Raw genomic sequence first — 21,689 nt, forward strand, 5'->3', positions numbered from 1 at the left:
CTGTCTCCACGGGTCAGCGCATCTAGCTTTCTACATTAAGGTTCTTGAGGCATTCTGCTCCATATGCAGGAGAGTCTGCCCAAGACAACCAACTGTATTTACTTCATGGACTGATAAGCCCACTGTTCTGTCTGGTCCACGGCACGTGCTGATTCCTCTCCTCTACTACGTTTTGGGCTCTTCTCTAGTGGGACCACTTTCTGTTAAGGATCAAGGACATCCAAAGAGCAGGGGTCTCGGTATTCAAAAGACTGGACTGGAAAACGCTCCTAAGGGCCAGCAAACGATCCCTGAACTAACTACAAGCTTTTCTCTTGTGAACTGTTTTGTTCTGTTCTTTGTCAGTGGTTTGTTTTTGTTGTTTTGTTGCCTGGTTGTATACTGTTGCTTTGTTTTCCTCTGTCTTGTTTTCGTGCATGTTAGTGTCTCCACAGGTCTGTCTGAATAGGACAGGCTGGATGAACTATCTGGAGGAAAAACAATGGGACCGACAGTTCCAGGGGGACTTGGGGTGGGGGGGGGAAGGGGGTAAGGAAGTGGTGTTAACAAACCCAGGGACAAGGGAAAAACATGGGACCCCAAATGGTAGAGAAGGGGGAGTGGCAGGTCTGGTGGGAAACGATCAAGGGTAAGGTTGCTTAGAGAAGAGGTATACTCTAGCCCAGGTGGTGACGAAGCATGGTAGTAGGGCAGGAGGAAAGTCAAGGGAGATGGAGGAAAGAGCTAGGAGTCAAAGGGCATTCTTGGAGGTCTAGATAAATACATGTACATGCAAATATATAGAGGAGGATGGGGAAATAGATCTATGTGTCTATATTTATAGGTCAAGTATTAAGGTGGCGGAAGGACCTTGGGCCTCTACTCAAACACTCCCTCAATTCATGAATACCTTCTTTTATTAAATTGGAACTCTATGATGCTCACTCTCCCGACACAACGGCTGGAACCAAAGTGGGTGAACAAGTAAATGTGGTGAAGAAAGCTGATGGTGCCCGGCTATCAAAAGAGATAGTGACTGGGGTCTTAAAGGCTTGAAGATAAACAAGCGGCCATCTAGCTCAGAAGCAACAAAGTCCACATGGAAGAACACACCAGCCTGTGTGATCGAGTGGTCCCAAAGGGATCAGTTACCAGGCTTCAAAGAACAAAAAATCATATCATTGACTGCACACCTCCATGATAGGATCGCTGAAGATAAATGGGTGCATAAGCAAATGTGGTGAAGAAAGCTGATGGTGCCCGGCTATCAAAAGAGATAGTGTCTGGGGTCTTAAAGGCTTGAAGGTGAACAAGCGGCCATCTAGCTCAGAAGCCAAAAAGCCCACATGGAAGAAGCACACCGGCCAGTGCGATCACGAGGTGCCAAGGGACCAGGTATAAGGCATCATGAAAAAAAAAAGATATAAGTGTGTGTATGTATGCGTATATATGTGTATATGTATATATATACCATATTAAATGAAGGGGGAAGTGCAGAGTGGAGACCCAAGGCCCAAGTGTCGGCCAATGGAGATCCCCTCATAGAGGGGTTTAGGCGAGGAGATGGGTTAATTAGGGTGTGAGGTAGTATCGATGAAGAACACAGCTTTCCCCCAGATCTTGGATGCTTCCTCCCCCCAACTACCATGATCCGAATTCTACCTTGCAGGTCTGGATAGGACAGAGGCCGTACACTGGTACATATGAGGGCTGGAGGTACAGGGAATCCAGGGTGGATGATACCTTCAGGACCAAGGGTGTAAGGGACGATGCTGGGAGAGTGGAGGGTGAGTGGGTTGGAAAGGGGGAACTGATTACAAGGATCCACATGTGACCTCTTCCCTGGGAGAGGGACAGCAGAGAAGGGGGGAAGGGAGACTCCGGATAGGGCAAGATATGACAAAATAACAATGTATAAATTACCAAGGGCACATGAGGGGGGGGTGAGGGGAGGGAGGTGGAAAAAAAAGAGGACCTGATGCAAGGGCTTAAGTGGAGAGCAAATGCCTTGAGAATGATTGGGGCAGGGAATGTATGGATATGCTTTATACAATTGATGTATGTATATGTATGGATGGTGATAAGAGTTGTATGAGTCCCTAATAAAATGTAAAAAAAGAAAAGAGGAGAAAAAAATGATTAGGGCAAAGACTGTACAGATGTGCTTTATACAATTGATGTATGTATATGTATGAACTGTGATAAAAATTGTATGAGCCCCAATAAATTGTTTAAAAAAAAAGGAATATGCTCCACTTCTGGATCTTCTTTCTTTAGAGTAGCTAGATGGTCCTTCTTATGACAGTTTTGTTTAAAATTCAACAGGAGGCCCAAATTGACCAATCCCCACATTCAATTTCCAAGTTTTTACAATCATTCTTAATCTTGTTTAAAAGCACTTACAATTATATAATCTATCAGACTCTTCTGTCATCTTCTCTTACACGATTTGGTGAATGTTACAAAGACCATGGTCAAAAGAACCATATTAAATAATTTACTGCATCACATATATATAATATTGAAAAAGTAGGAACAATTTAAATGCTCATGAACTGATAGACACATAACAAAACCATACAAAGGAATACTATTCATTAGCGAGGTAGTTCAATATGCTACAACATGAATGAACCTTTAATCCATTATCCTATGTGAAAGGGAGTACTCACAAAGACCACGTGCTGTCCGATACCATTTACATTCATGTCCAGAACAGGGAAATGTATAGAGATAAAAAAATAGACCAGTGATTGCACAGGAATGGTGACTTTGGAAGTTAGAGAAAGATAACTAATGGACAAAGGTTTACTTGTATAAGTTTGCTTCTTGAGATGATGACATTTCTGTGATGAAAATTGCACAATTCTGTAAATATACTAAAGGCTAAAGACATACACACTTCCAAAGGGCAAATGTTGTTTCATGGGAATCATATCTCATGGAGTCTGTGTTGAGCCATAAATCATATAATATGGCCCTTTTTTGTGGTGAATATTGGAAGTCCTGCCTTCTAGACCTGTGATTATGGTTCTGTTTGAAGTGAGCTGTCAAAAAGAATAACTCAAGGCTTCATTTGTAATGTCTTTCAAGATATGGTCTGACAATTAAACCTTAAGTTTGATATCTACATTAAAACAAGAACTCATTTTGTGTTTTAAACTGTCATCTTATTAGGCATAACACTACCTTCCTGTTTAATTAAGAAGAGGAGGAGGCTGGTTTCACAGAATTGGCTGAGAGTAGACCTGGACTGGCTAGCATGCATAGCAACAGCCCATGTGTCCTAAAGGAGAGAAATATCAAGAGGCTTTAACTGTGTTTTCACCAAAATGCCATCTTTGTAACTACCCTCTTCCTAACTAAAGAGGTGCAATAGTTTAGCAGCCATACTGATTCATATAGAGAAACACTAATTGAGAGGCAGTTGCCACCTTGGGAGACCCTAAGAAAGGGTCTTGGTCACAGGACGGTATCTTGGTTATGGAGCTCGGTGTGCTCCTTTGGTGGGCCAATCATATATGAATTCGGTTGTCACTTTAGGGGTATTTTGCATCTCTGTAGCTGCATACAGTGAGCTCAGAGAAACTGAGGGTAACATTTTGACAAAATTGCTTTCTTACCTTGGATCCTACATATATCTCATTTTGGGCTGATGGTTGGCTCTGGCTAATTAGTTAACGGCCTACCAGTTGATCATATTCCTCAGCCTCCATAACCACACCCGGCACCTCCTTGACGGCTCATAAGCTCTGTGAGCCAAACATAGCAGTGAACCACAGAACTCCCAAACGTGAGGTAAAATACACGAGGGAGGAGGAGGAGAAATGGAACAACTTGGAAAAATCGATTATTTTAGTCATCTTTAATCTTCACTTCATAGCTCCCAGCCTTGCACTGATCCTTTTAGGAGAAATTATTAAAGCAGAACTAAGTAAACAAAAACTAAAGCAAGCAAAATTGAACATCAACATCAACAAAAAGTATTCCAAACCCACGTACCATTCTACTGTAAACATTATTATTAATGCAACATTGATTTCTCCCATTGATATATTTTCTGAGCTATATGTATGTGGAAATATATTTATGATTAACATTTCAATAGTTTTTCAAATATACTTTATTCTAAATTAAATGCCCATATATATTTTTTTTGTCCTTAAATGTTGAGCTTATTGCTTGTAATTTCAGTGTTTGCCTATTGAAAAGCTGGCAGATAATCAATAATTTTAGAACATTTCACAGAATGGGATTAATCTACTTAAGTCTTCACCTTGGTTAAATGACTTATGACCTTGACTGAGTTGTATCATCGCTTGCAGCCTCATTTTCTTATATTTGAAATCTGGGTGATGATAAATCTTATAAGTTGTTGCCTATCAAACCGATATAATGAGTGGAAATCTGAAATATACAATTTTTCCCATTGTACTTCTTAAGCATACCCAACTATCACAAATGTATAAGGTAAAAATTAGTGCTAATTATCTTCTTTGTATATTTATCTATAAACATCTACATTAGTGTTATAATTCATGAGTTATGTTTACCTGCAATTAAACCCATAAAGTTCTCCTTGCATAGGCAAATGGTTAATATTCTTGACTACCAATCAAAATATTAGAGTCTCAAACCCACATAAAGATACCTCAGAAAAAAGTACTGGTGATCACCTTCCAAAGATTAGCTATTGAAAATCCTTCCAAGCACAGAACCCACTAGCACATATGAGCTTGTCGTGAATGGGCTTCACAGGTGGTTTTGGGTCTTGTTAAGACATGAACACTCACTGTGCTGTATTAAGGGGCACTGGCCATGCAGTCAATCAGACATTAAGCTAATAAATGCACACTCCATGATTCAAACCTACCAACCCCTGCTCAGGAGAAAGATAGTCCTATGCAAATCCATAAAGATTGATAGTCTCGGAAACTACATAGGATCACTAGGAGTCGAAATTGACCTGCTATCAATGGATTGCTTGATATGTTGTTTTTAGGCAGAAATAAAGCTTTAAAATGTATAAAAACATTAAAACGCATGCTACAAAATCATAGAATGTTGTACTAAACAAAATATCAAAATACGTTTCTTGTTTCGTAACACACCCTTCATCTCAGTCTGCACATTTCTGCAGTTGGTGTTTTCTGCGTTCTAAACTTTCGGAGATCTTTCATTTATAAATTGTCAAAACAAAATCCTCAAGGGAAAAGAAAAGTTTGTATTTTGAGGGTTTTTAAGTTTTGAGAAGAGAAAAAAAAACTGACAGCAAGATCAGGACTGAAGGGTAAAATTTTGTAATGAAAATGCCAACTGTCATGGATCCCCTTTGCTATCCCTGTAGAGTGAGCAAGTTCACTGTTGCAATGAGAATAAAAATACATATCTCTAAATCTCTATGCAAATTTCCTGAACTTCTTTTCCATTAATATAGTTTTAAGATCCCACGATCGCCTTCTTTCTTCTCAGGAAACACTTTTTACCCATTTGGAGCTCTCCCGAACAGTCACCATAAGCTGCTGACCTGACTTTTCTTTCTGCTGGAATTTAACTGGTGCAGTGGATCCGTTGAAAGTGACTGTTTAGATTGGACTTTTTTTAGGGTAACTTATTAACATTAAAAAGATTTATCACTGACAAGCATTTCTGACAGCTAGCCACTGATCACATAGACTTTTAAAAAGACATTTGTTTGGAGTTAACCAGTTCCATGTAAGAACTAGAAGCCCTAATAGCATTATTTTCTGGCTTCTAACGCTATGGACATATCTGATATCTTATATGTATTCTACATAAGGGAAGCCTGGTGGTATAATGATTACAAGTGGGCTGCTCATCAAGTCAGCAGTTTGAAACCACTAGCCTTTCCCTGGGAGAAAGACAGAGGTGTCTAAATGCCATAAAGAAATGCATAGGGGTAGTTCAGCGCAGGCCTATAGGGTCAGCATTGACTCAGTGGTGATGAATTTTTAGATATTGTATATTACTATAGAGCATATACATTATTATTATATATATTATATAGTATATAATGTACAACATATAGTATTTTATGAATATGTAGTAAATGTTTTATTTTGTTTTTACTATATAGGATATGAGTTAAATATTCTTTAAAATATGTAAACAATCATACATAAAAAATTAATAAGTTGGTCATTGCATCCCCAAAATATTCAGTCCTCTGGTGGACCAACAAAGGTCTACAGTTATGCTCCTCAAACTGCAATCTTAATCAAATGAGTTTATTTCTAAGTAAAAAATGCAGATTCATTCCTATTAAGTTTAGGATGGCCTAAATGTCAGCAATTTTGTTAAATTCTTAGCTACTTTTGATACTAGTGCCCCATTGCCATGTTGATCAGCCAAGTATCAAAAGCCTAAAGGCTAGACACGAAATTGTATGATGCCGATGGAGCTGCAGGATGACTCTGGCCATCAATATGCAGAGCATTTGGGTAAATGTAGTGCAGGGCTAAATAAAGCAATATTTCTAGAGCTCTGCTTCTTCCCTTTTAGAGCTTTCTTTCAGTGTTTTGTATAATCATTATTACCCTACACTACTCAAGTTTAGGTTTTTATTTTTTTCACAAAATAGTAGGAACAAATAATCATTGCAATTGTTTTTCAAATATCTTGCAGCGAGAATATGAAACATATCACTCACTATGTCCCACAGAGTCAAGCAACTTTTATCACTGAGGGGAATGATATAATTACATGGTTAGAAATACAAGAGGGCCTGATTTGGAATCTACACTATTCCACTAAAATCGCAGCAGTGAAAACAAGTGACATAAAGTGTGTGAGACCCTTACAAAGAAGCAGTGAAAATCCAGATCGAATCATTGGACATCGGGCCATAGACCGTAGACATCCAAAGTATTTGTCTTTCTCGCAGCAAAGAGCTGCCTAAGGAGGGAGAGCTTCCAAAGGGAAGGGGATTGCTGAAGAGCGCCACGTGTGGGAACACTAGGAAGTGGATGCTTTAGACAAGACAGATGCTTTAGACAAGACAGCCTCTGCAGAACTTTCATGGCTATCATGATGTAGGAGTCATAACTACAATGTTGGAAGTATTATTTTTTTCACTTAAAGTACCTCATAGATTTATAGAAGCCCTGGTAGTGCCGTGGCTTCAGGGTTGTACTGCTAACCACTAGCCACTCTGTGGCAGAAAGAAGGGGTAGTCTACTTCTGCAATGCTTTAGAGGCTGGGAACCCCTACGGAGTAGTTCTGTACTATTCTAGAAAGTTACTATTGTTCATTGCCCCTCCGGAGGCGGGGGGCTATATGTCATTGTAGTCTCTTCTCCATTTCTCCCCGCCCTCCCAGCACCCCCCATACCCACACCCCTGCCTCCCCCTCCCCTCATGGTACCGCTACTCCCACTGCTGTTCCTGGAGGGGTTCGTTTATAGAACAGTGAACTGCATGGTTCTTCCTTCACGCACGGGAGTCTCATGCATTTCTGTAGCTCAGATTGAGTTAGTGACAGTTAAGGACACACTATTTCCTCACAAAGCACCTGGATAGTTGCTAAAGGGCCACCTTCGCCGATTGTGATGCCAATGAATCCGTGAAGCTGGAAACCTGAAAAATGAAAACCTGAATCATACCTACCCTAACCAATTGGCTAGTCACAGTGTGATCTGTCTGGATCTTTAGAATTCCACAAAGCAATCTGGCCAAAAGTTTGGCATTAACATTTCGGAGAGGAAATAATGGAAACTGAAAGGCCCAACTAGAGAGCAGAATTGGCTTCAGATACAAAATAATCCTAAACCTGTCAGCGCAATTTATTTACCAGGAAGAAAACTGTTTGCAATGAAATACAAGCACACGTAGCTAAAAATTCTAAGCCACAAAACCCTGCCAAAACATTTGAGATCTGCTTACAATAAAAGTAAATTGTGTATAAGAGAAACAAACCTGCCATTATATAATAAAGCTGCAACATTTAGGGTTTTTAAAGAGGAAACAGATGAATAGCTTTCTAGGAGCTGTTTATGAAATGGTGGATTATTGGGCAGCAATACAATTTTTTAAAAAGTTAAATCGTGCTGCATACACACGTCCTGATCTGTGATGAGCTGCTTGTAGCGAGTGTGTCAGTGGCAGAGACGCTAGTTGTAAAGAGAGCAGCAGCAACCAGCATCCCCTGTCACTGTTTTTTGTCCTTCTCTGCTTATTTCCCACTGGTTGTCTCAGGTTCCTTTGGCAGCATTATACTTTATGAAAGAAAGCATGTTTTTCCCACAAAGCCTCAACTCGATAACACCACTTCAGAGTCAACTTCTGAAAAGACATCCAGTTAACTCACCTTCATTAAAATATTACAATTACGTTTTGAATGAAGAGTAGCCGTTCTCTCTCAAATTCTACTCCAAATCCAAGTTTATTTATATTCCAAAGAAAATACACACATTGCATCACTGCAAATACACTGCCCCCACCCCCTTTTCTTTCTTTAAATGTAATTACCTAGTTTGGTCAAAGGAATATTCTTTTTATATTTTCATGCCTATGAAAAATTGTTCCCTTCTGATTTATGTAAGGAGTTAGTATTATATCTGTTTTATTGAGAATTGTTTCCTATAGACTTTATAATTGTCACTTTTTTTACTTTTCGCCACAGATACATTTTTCACTCTTGTATACTAAAGTTCTTTGATAATAAATTGAAATTGAATTATCCATTCACTCAAACATGTAATCCGGAGCCATATTGTTCTTTGTTTGCAAATTTGGATTCTCTGTGCTGATTTGTACGATTACTTTCCAGAACTTTTGTCCACGTGTGGGCATTATCCTTCCAATCACCTCCCTCCAAGTTCAGCTCCCTCGCTTTTCAGAAGCCACACATTCTTTGTTCGTGTTTGCTTCCCTTGATTTCAAAGGATCACACAATGGTTTCCAAGTTTCCAAAGGGGAAAAAAAAATCAAGGAAGTTCATTTAAAAAATATTAAATTCCTTTTCTAGGATTTTTTCCCCATTGTTCGCTTCCCCCTGTTCTCCTTTTCGTTGTAATCTGTCTCCTAGAGGGAACTTCGGGAAGCTGTGTGTGAATTCTTGTCCTTTCCATCTTCTTCAAGGAGTCATGCTGGTGCGGGGGGTTCTGAGCGATCCGATTGGCTTGAAAGTTTGCCGTTTTGCTTTATACTGTCCTTTCTAGCTTTCTCAGAGTCTGATAATACCTGCATCAGAAGTAGCTCCAAAATGTTGATGTAAAATTCAAAATAAAAGGAAATGGAATTTTCCCACAAACATAAGTACAATAATACCACAAACGTAATATATGTGTAATATATGTAATTTATGTGCACATACAGTGTATGCATTTTCAAAGATAATGTCATAGTCTGGTATGCAGGTAGGGGTGTAGGTAGGTAGATAGATAAATAGGTGGATAATAGATAGCTGATGGATAGATAGATAGATAGTTAGATAGATAGAAAATGTGAGTTATATTCCCAATACTGTTAATAGGCATCTCTGGGTAGCATAAAAGGTTGTTTACATGTGTGGGTGTATGAACAGCCTTTCAGAATAGATGAATGGTGGGCTTTCAGAATAGATGAAGGGACTTTCAGAACAGATGAATGGTACCCGTAAAAACACACAGTTATATTTGGACTGAAAATTGCTGGAAGAGTCATAGCCAAGACAGGTGGTTGGAGGCAAAGGACAATCTCTGTAGCACTTTACTTTTGCTTCAAGGTGGCTCCAGGGATTTCAAATACTTCTTTATAGAAGGCCATGAAAATGCCAATTAATAGTTAATTCAAGAGTTGCTATTGGAAGACCAACCAAATAATAGGTAGGCCCCATTCTGGGTACTATAGAGAAATGATAAATATAAAACTAAAGGCCACTGCATTTTTTAAGATAATCTTTCAGAAGATTATGGAATAAGCTAATAGCAATTTAAAATTACAAATTATTGGAAAGTCTTATGGAAGAAAAAAATATACTGCTGGGCAAACACTAGGGTGAATAATAGGATGATAATGTAAATGTTAAAGTTCTTGGTCTTTAACCAAAAGTGACCTCAGTTATCTATATCCAAATCTACTCAAGGATAGGCGGTGAAGGGGTGGGAGTTGGATTTCCACTAGACACATGAAAATAGTTCATCTTTGTTGAGAAATAGCCCTTAAACTATATATCTAGATAATTTGTGATATTGATAGGAGCTACAGTGATCCCATCAGATATACATTGGTTTGCTAGCAACATGGTTAATGGTTCAAAACTTACCCTCATCTCCACAGGAGAAAGTTGAGGCTACCTACTCTGATAAAAATTTACAAAATGTACAAGAAAACCCTGTACAGAATAGCTATGAATTAAAATCAAGGCAATAACAGTGGTTTGTGATATTAAAAGTAAAGTTATCTTTCAGACATAGTCATTTCCCTAAGCTGAAAATGATCTTATTCATGTATTTATTCAAGACATGTTTATTCAGTATTGGGTATTCAGTATTCATACAATGAATGAGAAAGATTATCTTCTCTCTTAGAGTTTGGATCTCAATAGAAAACAGGTAATGTGAAACATTAGAGCATTTTCTATAAGTACAATTGTTTTTACTTAATAAAGATATTGTGTGACCCAAGGTAAAAATTCTATTTTTCCCCTAAAGAAATCAATAATAAACTGTGTGGCAGACAGAGAGGAAAGCACCTGAAATGCTCAGGGAAACACTTTTTTTTGCAGTAAATTACTATATACACTCAAGTATAAGCCAACCTGAACACCAACCGAGGCCCCTAATTTTACCACAAAATCTTCATTAAAAAACAAAATGACATAATGATCTAATAAAATGACTATTAGAGTAAAAATAGATTAATCCTTATTGAATGATTACACATACACACAAAAAAAGTCAAAATTGAACATTTACTCTACTGCTCAAAACAGTGGTATATCACTTTTGTTAATGTTTTCAAATAATCAACTCCACGTCTTTTTATTATTTCTATAGTGAAAAAAATTATTCATTTATTTTTGCTTTAATATTTTTTTTTCTTCTAGTATATGATGGCTTATTTTACTAGATGTTTTCAAATGTATTTGATGCTTTCAGGTATTTGTTTTATTGCTCGATGCCTTATCAATATGTTGAGATTATAAATTTATAATCTTATACGTTTAAAAACTGCCTTCTGAGTACTGCTTTTGCCGTGTCCTAAAGATTTTGACGTGTCATAATTTTGTTCTCCTTTTTTTAAAAGAATATTCTGACTGTGAACAAATAAAAAACTTGGCTTGACAAGAGTATATACGGTAATTAGCTCTCCACAGCAGTAGACAATCTACAGAGGCGGTCACATAGTCATGACCACATGACAACAGTCACAAAGTCATGACCACATGACAACAGTCACATAGTCATGACCACATGACAAAAGGCCTTACAAATGTTAAGACTGAAAATGTAGTGTGATGATACGTGGAGCACATACTTAACTTCACAAGGATTCCAGTTTACTCGGACCCACAGTCCACACTCCTGAAAGCAGAAAACAAAACTCCAATGACATTTTTGGGGGGATGAATCTGTTGCGCTCAATATTTTTGAAGTGTAATAAAACAAAAGACATAATTTTAAGGACTAAGATGTGCATAATCCAAGACAGGGTATGATCAATGGTGTTATATGTCTGGATAAACAGTAAGAGAAGGCAAGAGAGGTATGTATGCGTTTGGATGATCACTCTAGAGACTTGAGCGAATGCGTTGGCAGAGTGAAAGTGCTACAGACTGTCAAAACATGTTTCTCCTGAGCGCGGTGCAACTGGAAAGCGCCCGAGGAGAGCGCGTGCCAGGCCGGGGGTGTCTAGACAAGACTTGCTGCTTGGACAAGTAGACGGTCAGGAAACAGGAAGACTCACACACTCAGCAATGGTGAGGTTGGTTCAGCAGAAGGCAGCGTTTTCTCCTCTTGCCCGTGGGGTCCTTACGAACAAGTCCAAGGCACCTAACAACAGAAAGAACAAAAGCGTAAACCCAAACGTTGGCAATGTAGATTTTATTAATGGTTTTAGCTAGGTGAGTACTGTTAGTGAATTTGAATGAGACAGCTATGTAGAAGGGAAGCAAAACTGAAGTCAGGGGACGAAGTTAAGAAATTAAGTAAATGCAACAAAAGAAATAGTAGAACACATCTAAGAGCAATTTGATATATAGTTACAGTAATACCATACAAAAAATGTTGAAAATATAGTTGTGTGTTTCTGTTTATTTATGTGAAATTCCTGTACACTGTGGGAGACAGCTGAGAAAGAGGTAAGTAAAAATTCCCTAATACAATAAATTGTAGGCTACTTTGCTTGGTGTCTCTGTCATATTTTTCTTGGATAAATTGCAAATTCTTTGAATTTAATAATACTTTCTCATAGATTATTTTGTCCTCAATGCATCCAACAGTATTTTACATTCAACAAGCAGACAACTATAATGTGCATGCATAAAAATGTAAATCACTATAACTGTATATATGTTCATTTCTTCTTGATTTCAGTTTGAATCAGAACCCAATCTTCATGACCTAAAGAGTCTCCAGCTAGGTATCTCATGCACATGCATTCGTAGACACGCAAACCAAAACATGTGCTCATAGCAGCAACAGTTCCCCAAGCAATAGCCCATCCCCCATTGCCTCCCACAAACAAACACTGAGAATCTAGAGAAGTTACATACATTTTAATATTCCTTGAAGGGAATGCTATAACACAATTGCAATGAATTATCTACTGCTACACACTTAAAAATGATTCGAACTCATAAAGATAATGCCCACAGAGGTTACACGCAGATGATAACATGCAGTGCAATATCACCGAAATTTCAAAAGCAGGGCGACTGGTGCATTGTGTGAGTTATATGAGAAGTCAGGCTATATTTTAGCCGTAGGTGGCAACATTTTGGACAGTCATATGAGAAGTAATTTTGGAGGCTAGCCAGGTACTCTTTTTATTTTTTATTTTGCTTTATAACACTGGTGTATCCACTTGATTAAAATGCAGCAAACTAGAGGAGAGGTTACCAAAATAAAAACAGATTTTTGTCAATGCTATGTACTTAAATTAAAAAACAAAACAAAACTTTATCACCTTCAAAGTACTCTCCATTACACCTAATCCATTCATCAAATCTATGATTCCATTCCTGGAAACATTTTACTTACTCATCTGTTTAGATGGCTGACAGCACCTTGCTCATTTTTTTCCTTCACTTCTTCTATGTCCTCAAATTGCTATCCTTTCTTTATTATTTAATTATTTGAAGTTGAGAAAGATTTTTTTGAGGCGAGGAAAGAACTCCCGGGAGGGAAGGGAAAGCAGAGAAAGGGAGTGGGGGCGCGGGCCCCCGGGTGGTTCTGAGACCCAACAAGTTAAGTCAGGGAAATCGCCGCTGTCCTTTTGTGTCTGGCTTCATTCACTGAAACAAAAAGAAGTCACACAGAGCGAGGTCAGGTGAGTAATGTCCGTGCAGCAAGAGAAGCATTCTGCTTTTTGTCAAGAACTGGCACACAGCGATGGCTAACACTGTGTGAGCAGGTGCCTTGTCGTGGTAGCAAGATCAGCCCCCCATCTGCCACAAATCAGGCCTTTGTGTCCTACACTGATGCACCACCTTTTCAGAACCACTAAATAGAAAGCGTGATGAACAGTCTGGCCTGGTGGAAGGAACTCCCAGTGCGCAGTCGCCATTCTCGCCTGCTCGGTTAGCTGATGGGCGTGCAGAGCAAGGCTTGCTCTGTAGCATCATTTCACCTTTTTTTGAAACGAGGAAACCACTTGCACCTTGAGTTTTTCCCATCGCTCTGTCCTTGTAAACTCTGTTCAACGTCACAACAGGTTTTGCCGCATTTTTCCTGAGCAGGAAACAAAATTCCACAGCCTCCTGCTTTTCTCTTAAATCGGACATCACAAAAACGAGGTTCCAACAAAGATGCCTTTAAAAAAGAAGTCACTGTGACCCCAGAGAACCTTCCCAGGCAATGCCGCTGGGTGCACTAACTCAGAGCAAGTTGTTCCATGCTCATGTAGTGGAGAAAATTCAACCCAGTTGAGATCTTTTACCATTTGAGGGGGGTACGCCCTGTATACCTGCTTATTATAGTTTTCTTTTTACAATAAACCGAAGAAAGGAAAAGAGGCATTAACTAATTTTCGGTTCAATAGAATTTAGTTTCATGTATGTTCTTTTATAATTGAAGTGTCAGTTCACATCTTTGCAATGCCCAATCCCAGCCATGGGACATGGAGCTTTAGATGCTCAGTTTTCTGTGGTTCAATTTCTCTACCTGTTAAGATTGGTGTATGATGTACTTTCTGTATCCATAAGGCTTTAAAGCCTCAGAAATCCATAGTGGCAAGTCTACTCTGTGCTGTATGGTTGATATGAATTGAAAATGACTCAATGGTAATGAGTTTTTATACATGGAATTTTAACAATTTAAGTATACAATAAATGAAATATTTCTCAATTGTGTATTTTGTGTAATATTACTTCCATTTCTCTCAATCAACCATGTTTGTGGTATTATAAAACACATGTTGTTGTGATAATAAATATGTAAACATAATCAGATTGTAATATCACTTTTCAACTATATAGAACATTTAAAATTTCTCTATTGGAACATTCAGAAAATATATCCTTCTATATATTTCAAGATTTCATGTTAACTAAAATATTTCAGCTTTTAGAGAACTTTATAGCATTGCCTAAGCATGGCAGGGGTCAAGAAGTGGCTGGAACCCTAATCATCAGAGAAAGGCTGCCTGTGGCCATGGCTTAGGATAACTTATCCTGACTCAAAAAACTGCGTCCGGAGCACTTTTGATGGCAAATTGCAAACTATTAACTCCTCTAGTAAACCATATAATTGTGATTATTCATTCTGTTCATTTTGTGTAACCCTTGGAAAGCATTCACAAAGTCAGCAGAGAATTAGAAGGTAGTGGTCGAGGTGTTAGAATTGATAAGGAAGATCAAAGGTTAAAAGTAAGTCTGATAACCTCATAACAATGTACCTTGGACAGTTGATACTGATAATTATCTCTCCCCTTTATGAAGTCTGAGACAGTCATTTGGCCCTCCACACCCTCTTAACAAGTACAGATATATTACGTATGTTTTTATAGTGATATTAATTATCTGTTAATTATTCATGTATATATTTATATTTTCTATAATTATTTTAATGTGAACTTTCCCTACTTAAAAATAAAATGTTTATGCTATAATAACATATGTGTTAATGCCCAGGCAGAAGCACTGAATGTCAGGTGTTGAGCACTTCTTGGTGTTGCGGCATTATTTCTATTTTATGTTCTTTGGAAACTTCCTTCTATAACCACCAACTGCCTAATGTCTCTGCAATGCATTAAACCCAGTCCTCATAATAGAACCAAAAAGAGGTAAATGAGAAGTCATTGATTTGGAAGTGAAACCAAAGTTATTAAAAAACACAAAGGTAAAAACTATATGAATGTCATGACTCATTATTTATGCTCACACAATACTCAAATCACATACACCATCTATTCACAGAATGCATCATGGATGTTAAGCAACACTTGATTGTATAAAATTGGGTGTACATATATTGCATGCATCACATCTCTGAGTGCTGAGTTACAGGTGATATCTTAAATAAGCAAATTTCATGAAGTGGTTGTTAAGTTCCATCTCCAAACCTGTATCCCTAAAATTCATCGCAAAGTAGCTAATGCACCTAGAATTCTTAGACACCGAGATCTATATTCTCTGAGTAACTACTCTGTGTTTGTGTGCTGAGTGCCCTTACTCCACAAAGGCCTTCAATTCGTCATCTGTCTCCTGACCTTTGCTTCAAAGGCTGCTCAATGTTCTATCTCAGAAAGTTCTCATCACGTTGACTCAAGAAAATGATGGGGGGGGAGGGTGGTGTATTGGACTAGCGTATTTTCTATCATGAGATTTGGAATCCCTATTTCGTTCTAGCTGGGATAAAAGACTTGTTTGGGTCATGTCCTGATTCGGTGTTCTTTTCCTTTGTGGACACTTTGAGCTGGCAGGGAAAGACACGTAATAAACGTTTAGAAGAAACTTTTGATGTCAGTTTTTCATTATTTTCTTTTTCTTTTGTATTTCCCTTTCTTCATCATTGGATGATTAAAATTTGAGGGGTCTAAATACAGGTAAATGACATTTTACATGTTTTCCCATTGTTTACAACAGTGAATCCTACAAAATGACACGAATAAAATGACACAAAGAAAACTTTACCTTCCTGTGTTTCAGCGTCCTTACCTGTAGACAACATTATTCTCAGGAGTATTGCATTGGAGGGGGGGAACAATGTAAATGAATAATTCCTAAGCATGTTGGTCTCATCTCTCTCTTTTCAACCTGTTAAAGATAGGTAATTTCCCAGGTTCAAGTTAACTGCTATCAGGTATGTGCATTGTGACTGAAGTGTTCATCAGTTTATTTGTTTTAATGTGTTTGGTTTTATAGGTGATTTCTGCCTGCTAATTTTTAAAATAGTGTGTATTCCCACACTTCTGAGATTCTCCTTTAATCACTATCCCATACTCAATAATGGCAAATGATTAGGGCAAAGAATGTACAGATGTGCTTTATACAATTGATGTATGTATATGTGTGGATTATGAAAAGAGTTGTATAAGCCCCTAATAAAATGTTAAAGAAATACTCTTATTTGGGGGCTTTTACATCTCTTATCACAATCCATTCATTCCTCCAGTGTGTCAAGCATATTGGCACATATGCAGCCATCATCATTTTTAAAGCATTCTCTTCTCACTTGAACCCCTGACATCAGCTCCCCATTTCTTCCCCCTACTCCCCTACTTGCCCTCCCTCATGGGCCATATATTCTTGTAGTTAATCTACTGTCTCCTCTATGTCATTAAGCATCAAATGTAAAATCTTAATATGATAGCATTATCTTGTGATAAACACATGTTTTCTTTGCCTACTGGGCATTTACATTTGAAAATTAAGTTAAACTTTATTTTTAGCATATTTTAATAACTGTCTCACAATCCATGTACCTTTTACAACTCAATTATTGGATTTCTTCATATTTCTCAGTACTACATAACACCAAATTTCTAAGGCACTCTTAAAGATTGAAAAGAGACAGAAAAAAAAAATGGGTTTAAACATCCTCACCTCTCAACCCTATGCAATGAATTACCATATTCAATCAATTATAAACAATATGTGTTTTTTAAATCTGCATTTTCTTTCTGTCATTCGGGGGCTCTCTTTGTCACTTGAACTACTTATCTATTTTACTTATTAATCAATTGATGCCCATTCCAGCCCATTTACAATAATTCTGAAAGTTATCTTCTTCATTGAAGCTAGATTGCGTCAGTCCTCTGCTCAAGCACAGGGTAGCAAACTTCTCTGTTGAATTTTCAGTGCCTGTCATCATGAGATAGACTTTATTTCTCATTGTTTTCTACATTTCCATTTAAATACTTCACTACTAGTATACCATTGAAGGCCTCACTGTGTTCAATTATTAAAAAATATTTTACACACTTTTTATCTTGACTCTATAATCCATTGCAATGACTGCTTTGAACAGCCGCTAACAGACAGTATTCATGATTGGAGGGTTTATTATGGAAGCTAACAAAGCAACCTTTGTTAGCCCTCTGTGGAGCAGATCAACAGGTACCAGCAGAACACTTCCAAGCTCAGCCCATTAGTTAGATGCTTCATTTCCCTCTGCTTCTACTCCGTTAAGTGGATCCTGGTGGATCCCATAATGGTAACAGTAAGCTCAGCAGCTTTCTTTAATTTCCAGTCTGTAAAGCGGCTGTCTCTTATCAGCACCGATTTTCTATATTGATGCAATCAAAGTCGAACTGCTTACTGAAAACAAAACGTCTCTTGCTACGTGGATCTTCACTGCAAATATGAATCTCCTGTTCTCTCAGCATTCTGTATGGGCTCAGGTTTTCTTACTTAGTGCCTTCTGCCTTTTACCTCTTAGGTTCAAACAAATAAACAAACAAACAAAAGCCTTTCCCTCCAGACCTAGGCAATTCTTAGCTACCCTTTAAGTGTGTTCAATCAAATATATGTGATAATTGGGTTTACAAAGTTTTGTAATCATGATTCATTTTCTATATCATAATACCAGAAAGGAAAAGCATTGAGTATCAATAGTACAGCAAATAAATATATATATCTTAACCTTTTAAATAATACCCAAATTTAGAAATCACACCTCCACTCATGGGCTGTGGATTTTTATGTATATTTGTCCTGGGGCCTCTGGCAGATGGATCTATTAGGCATTGGCCTCCTGTTAATCTTACTTGCTTAGCCAGCCAGTCTTCCACTGCCCGCCACCTGTCCCCACCCTATTTCTTCTCAGGCGAAGAAGGCAGGGCATTTTTGCAAAGGTGAAACAAGAAATGATTGATATTTTAGGAGTAACGTTCTGATCAAGGCCCATTCACTTCATTGACAAAAGGAACCTCCCACCTTAAGTGGTTTGAAGTGGCTCCCCAGGTCACTCCTAAAACAGCTTTTCTTCTCTCGGCTCTAACATATCATTCCTTAAATCCATTGTAACTTACAGTAACAATTTTAGTAACCAAAGGTTTTACTTCCCATGCTTTTTTGGTTCTTCCTGTTATGAGACCCCATGTTTCTCTGTCTGGAGCCATTGAAATGAATCCCACTTCAGAGACCAATTTGTGTTCTCTCTCAAATAATAGTCTCTACATTTTTAATTTAGGTTATATAATCCATTGAGATGGATACACAGAACTTGAAGCCACTATTCATGATGAAAAGGCTTATTAAGGGCGTTAACACAGTGCGAGGCAAATTAAAAATGCTCAGGATATTATTGGTTCACCAGCTCATGTTACAAAGTGTTTCAGGGCTGCTAACAAAAGCCTAACAGGTATGACACTTCACTTTAAGCTTCAACCCAAGGGGAAGCAACTCAAGCTCTGTGGGTCAATGAACCCACCCCGGAATCAAATGCTAAGAGGTATCCCGCTCTGCAGGTCAGCATCCTGCCCCAAAGCATTGAGCGTTACATGTTCATTGGGCTACTAGTCCACCCTTCTGTTTCCTGCTCTGGCTCCTGGTTCTGCTGCTGCTCCTCTGATGTCACTGCTGTCATCTGGATCCAGGATGTTCGATGGTCAGGAATTTTGGGGCCAAAGGACATACTCAACTCCTGGTTCTTACTAGTAATGAAATTCCCCTTCCTGCTTCTCAACTGGCTCATCTGAGTCTGTTGAGATTTTGTACATCATTTTTGTTTCTCATTAAACTTTGTTTTAATGGGTCTCAAAATCCTATGACAAAATTTGGTCAAGTTGTTTTCCTTTTAAAAAGTACAGATTTTAAAAACTAATCACTTAAAACTGCCACACAAAAAAGAAACATCTGGTCCACAAGCATTCTTTGCCTTCTGAAAGCTTTACGATGCATTGTCGTCATCAACCAGTCTTTACTATGAAACTTAAATGGCCAATTGAGACAAACAGTGCTGAGACCGTTCTTCCACCCCTGATTAAGACTGGAGTGGCAGATGCAATGGGCAATATTCATTTAGCCTTCTGAGCCTTCTGGGCAGACTTGGTGACTTTGCCAGCTCCAGCAGCCTTTTTGTCCAGTGCCTTGATGACACCCACAGAAACTGTTTGTCTCATGTCTCAGACAGAAAAATGACCCAGAGAAGGATAGTCAGAGAAGCTTTCCACGCACATGGGCTTGCCAGGAACCATATCAACAAAGGCAACATCAGCAGGCTTCAAGTATTTGGGGCCATCTTCCAACGTCTTGCCAGAACAGCGATCCATCTTCTCTTTGAGTTCAGCAAACTTGCAAGCAATGTGGGCAGTGTGACAGTCCAGCACAGGTGCACATCTAGCACTGATTTGGCCTGGATGGCTCAGGATGATCACTTGAGCAGTGAAGCCAGCTGCTACCATTGGTCAGTAATTTTTGCTGTCACCAGCCACATTGCCACGACGAACATCTTTGACGGAGACGTTCTTGACATTGAAGCCGACGTTGTCCCCAGGCAGAACTTCACTCAAAACTTCATGGTGCATTTCAACAGACTTTGTTTAGTGGCAACATTGACTGGAGCAAAGGTGACCACCATACCAGGTTTCAGAACCCCAGTTTCCACTCTGCCCACAGGGGCAGTCCCGATACCACCAATCTTGTAGATGTCCTGGAGTGGCAGGCACAGGGGCTTGTCAGTTGGGCAGTTGGGTGGCAGGATGCAATCCAGAGCTTCAAGTAGTGTGGTCCCACTGGCATTGCCATTCTTACAGGTAACCTTCCACCCCTTGAACCAAGGCATATTAGCACTTGGTTCCAGCATGTTGTCACCATTCCAACCAGAAATTGGCACAAAACCCTGTGTCAGGGGTATAGCCAATTTTCTTACTGTAGGGGCTGATTTCCTTAACAATTTCCTCGTATCTCTTCTGGCTGTAGGGTGGCTCAGTAATATCCATTTTGTTAACACCAACAATTAACTGTTTCACACCCAGTGTATAAGCCAGAAGGGCATGCTCACGGGTCAACCCATTCTTGGAGATACCAGCTTCACATTCACCACACCAGCAGCAACGATGAGGACAGCACAGTCAGCCTGTGATGTTCCTGTAATCATGTTTCTAATGAAGTCTCTTTGTCCGGGGGCATCGATGATGGTCACATAGTGCTTGTTGGTCTCAAATTTCCACAGGGAGATATCAGTGGTGATGCCACATTCCCGTTCGGCTTTCAGTTTATCCAACACCCAGGCAGACTTGAAGGAGCCCTTCCCCATCTCAGCAGCTTCCTTCTCAAATTTTTCGATGGTTCTCTTGTCGATCCCACCCCATTTCTAGATCAGGGGACCAGTTGTGGTGGACTTGCCAGAATTGACGTGTTCAATGACGACGACGTCGCTATGGGTCTTTTCCTTTCCCATTTTGGCTTAGGCTTTTGCGATGGTTTTCACCGACACCTATATTCTGGCAGCAAACCCCCTTGCAAAAAAGCTGTCTCTTTTTTTTAAAGATAAGGAATGTGTCTCTGGAAATTTTTCTATTCTAGATTTTCAAATCTATTGGAGTCCAGTTGTTCAAATATCATTATTATTATCATTAATTATTATTATTTTAATCAGTTGACTCTGTTTTGATATTGCATGTTTTTTTCTTATTCATATGTGTACCTTCTACTTCTTTTCCTTTGCTAAGTTTGCTAGTGGTTTGCTGATTTTGTTATCTATTTCAAAGAACCAACCTCTAGTGTTGTTATTTTTTTCTATTTATTTTTGCTCTATTTTTGTTATTTTATTCTAGTGACTAACAGTTGATTTTTTGGCTCTTGTTCTACTTCTTCAAATTTTTGAACTAAGACATTAATTTGGTCCTTCCTTTTTGATGTGTTTTTTTTTCTTTCTGTGGAATTGTTCTATGCTACTATCGTCTATTTTTCTGTCTATCTATCTATCTGTGCGTTTATTGTTTTAAATTCTCCTTTGAGTACTGCTGTTACTTGCCCCACCCAAAGTTTGAGAATGTTCTTTTCTTTCTCATTCCCTTTAAAGAATTTTAAATTTCTTATTCCTTGTGTTAGTTACATAATTTAGTGTCAGCTTGAAGATGTAGAAATATAGGGGTGGACTCTA

At 38.6% G+C, this 21,689-nt stretch overlaps 1 pseudogene; it reads right to left on the reverse strand.

Moving 5' to 3' along the window:
* Positions 1-19,507: 19,507 nt before the first annotated feature.
* LOC142460733 (elongation factor 1-alpha 1 pseudogene) lies at positions 19,508-21,027 on the reverse strand (annotated as a pseudogene).
* Between the last annotated feature and the right edge of the window lie 662 nt (positions 21,028-21,689).

Source organism: Tenrec ecaudatus, chromosome 11 (genome assembly GCF_050624435.1).
Source record: "Tenrec ecaudatus isolate mTenEca1 chromosome 11, mTenEca1.hap1, whole genome shotgun sequence".
In the NCBI taxonomy this organism is placed as follows: Eukaryota; Metazoa; Chordata; class Mammalia; order Afrosoricida; family Tenrecidae; genus Tenrec; species Tenrec ecaudatus.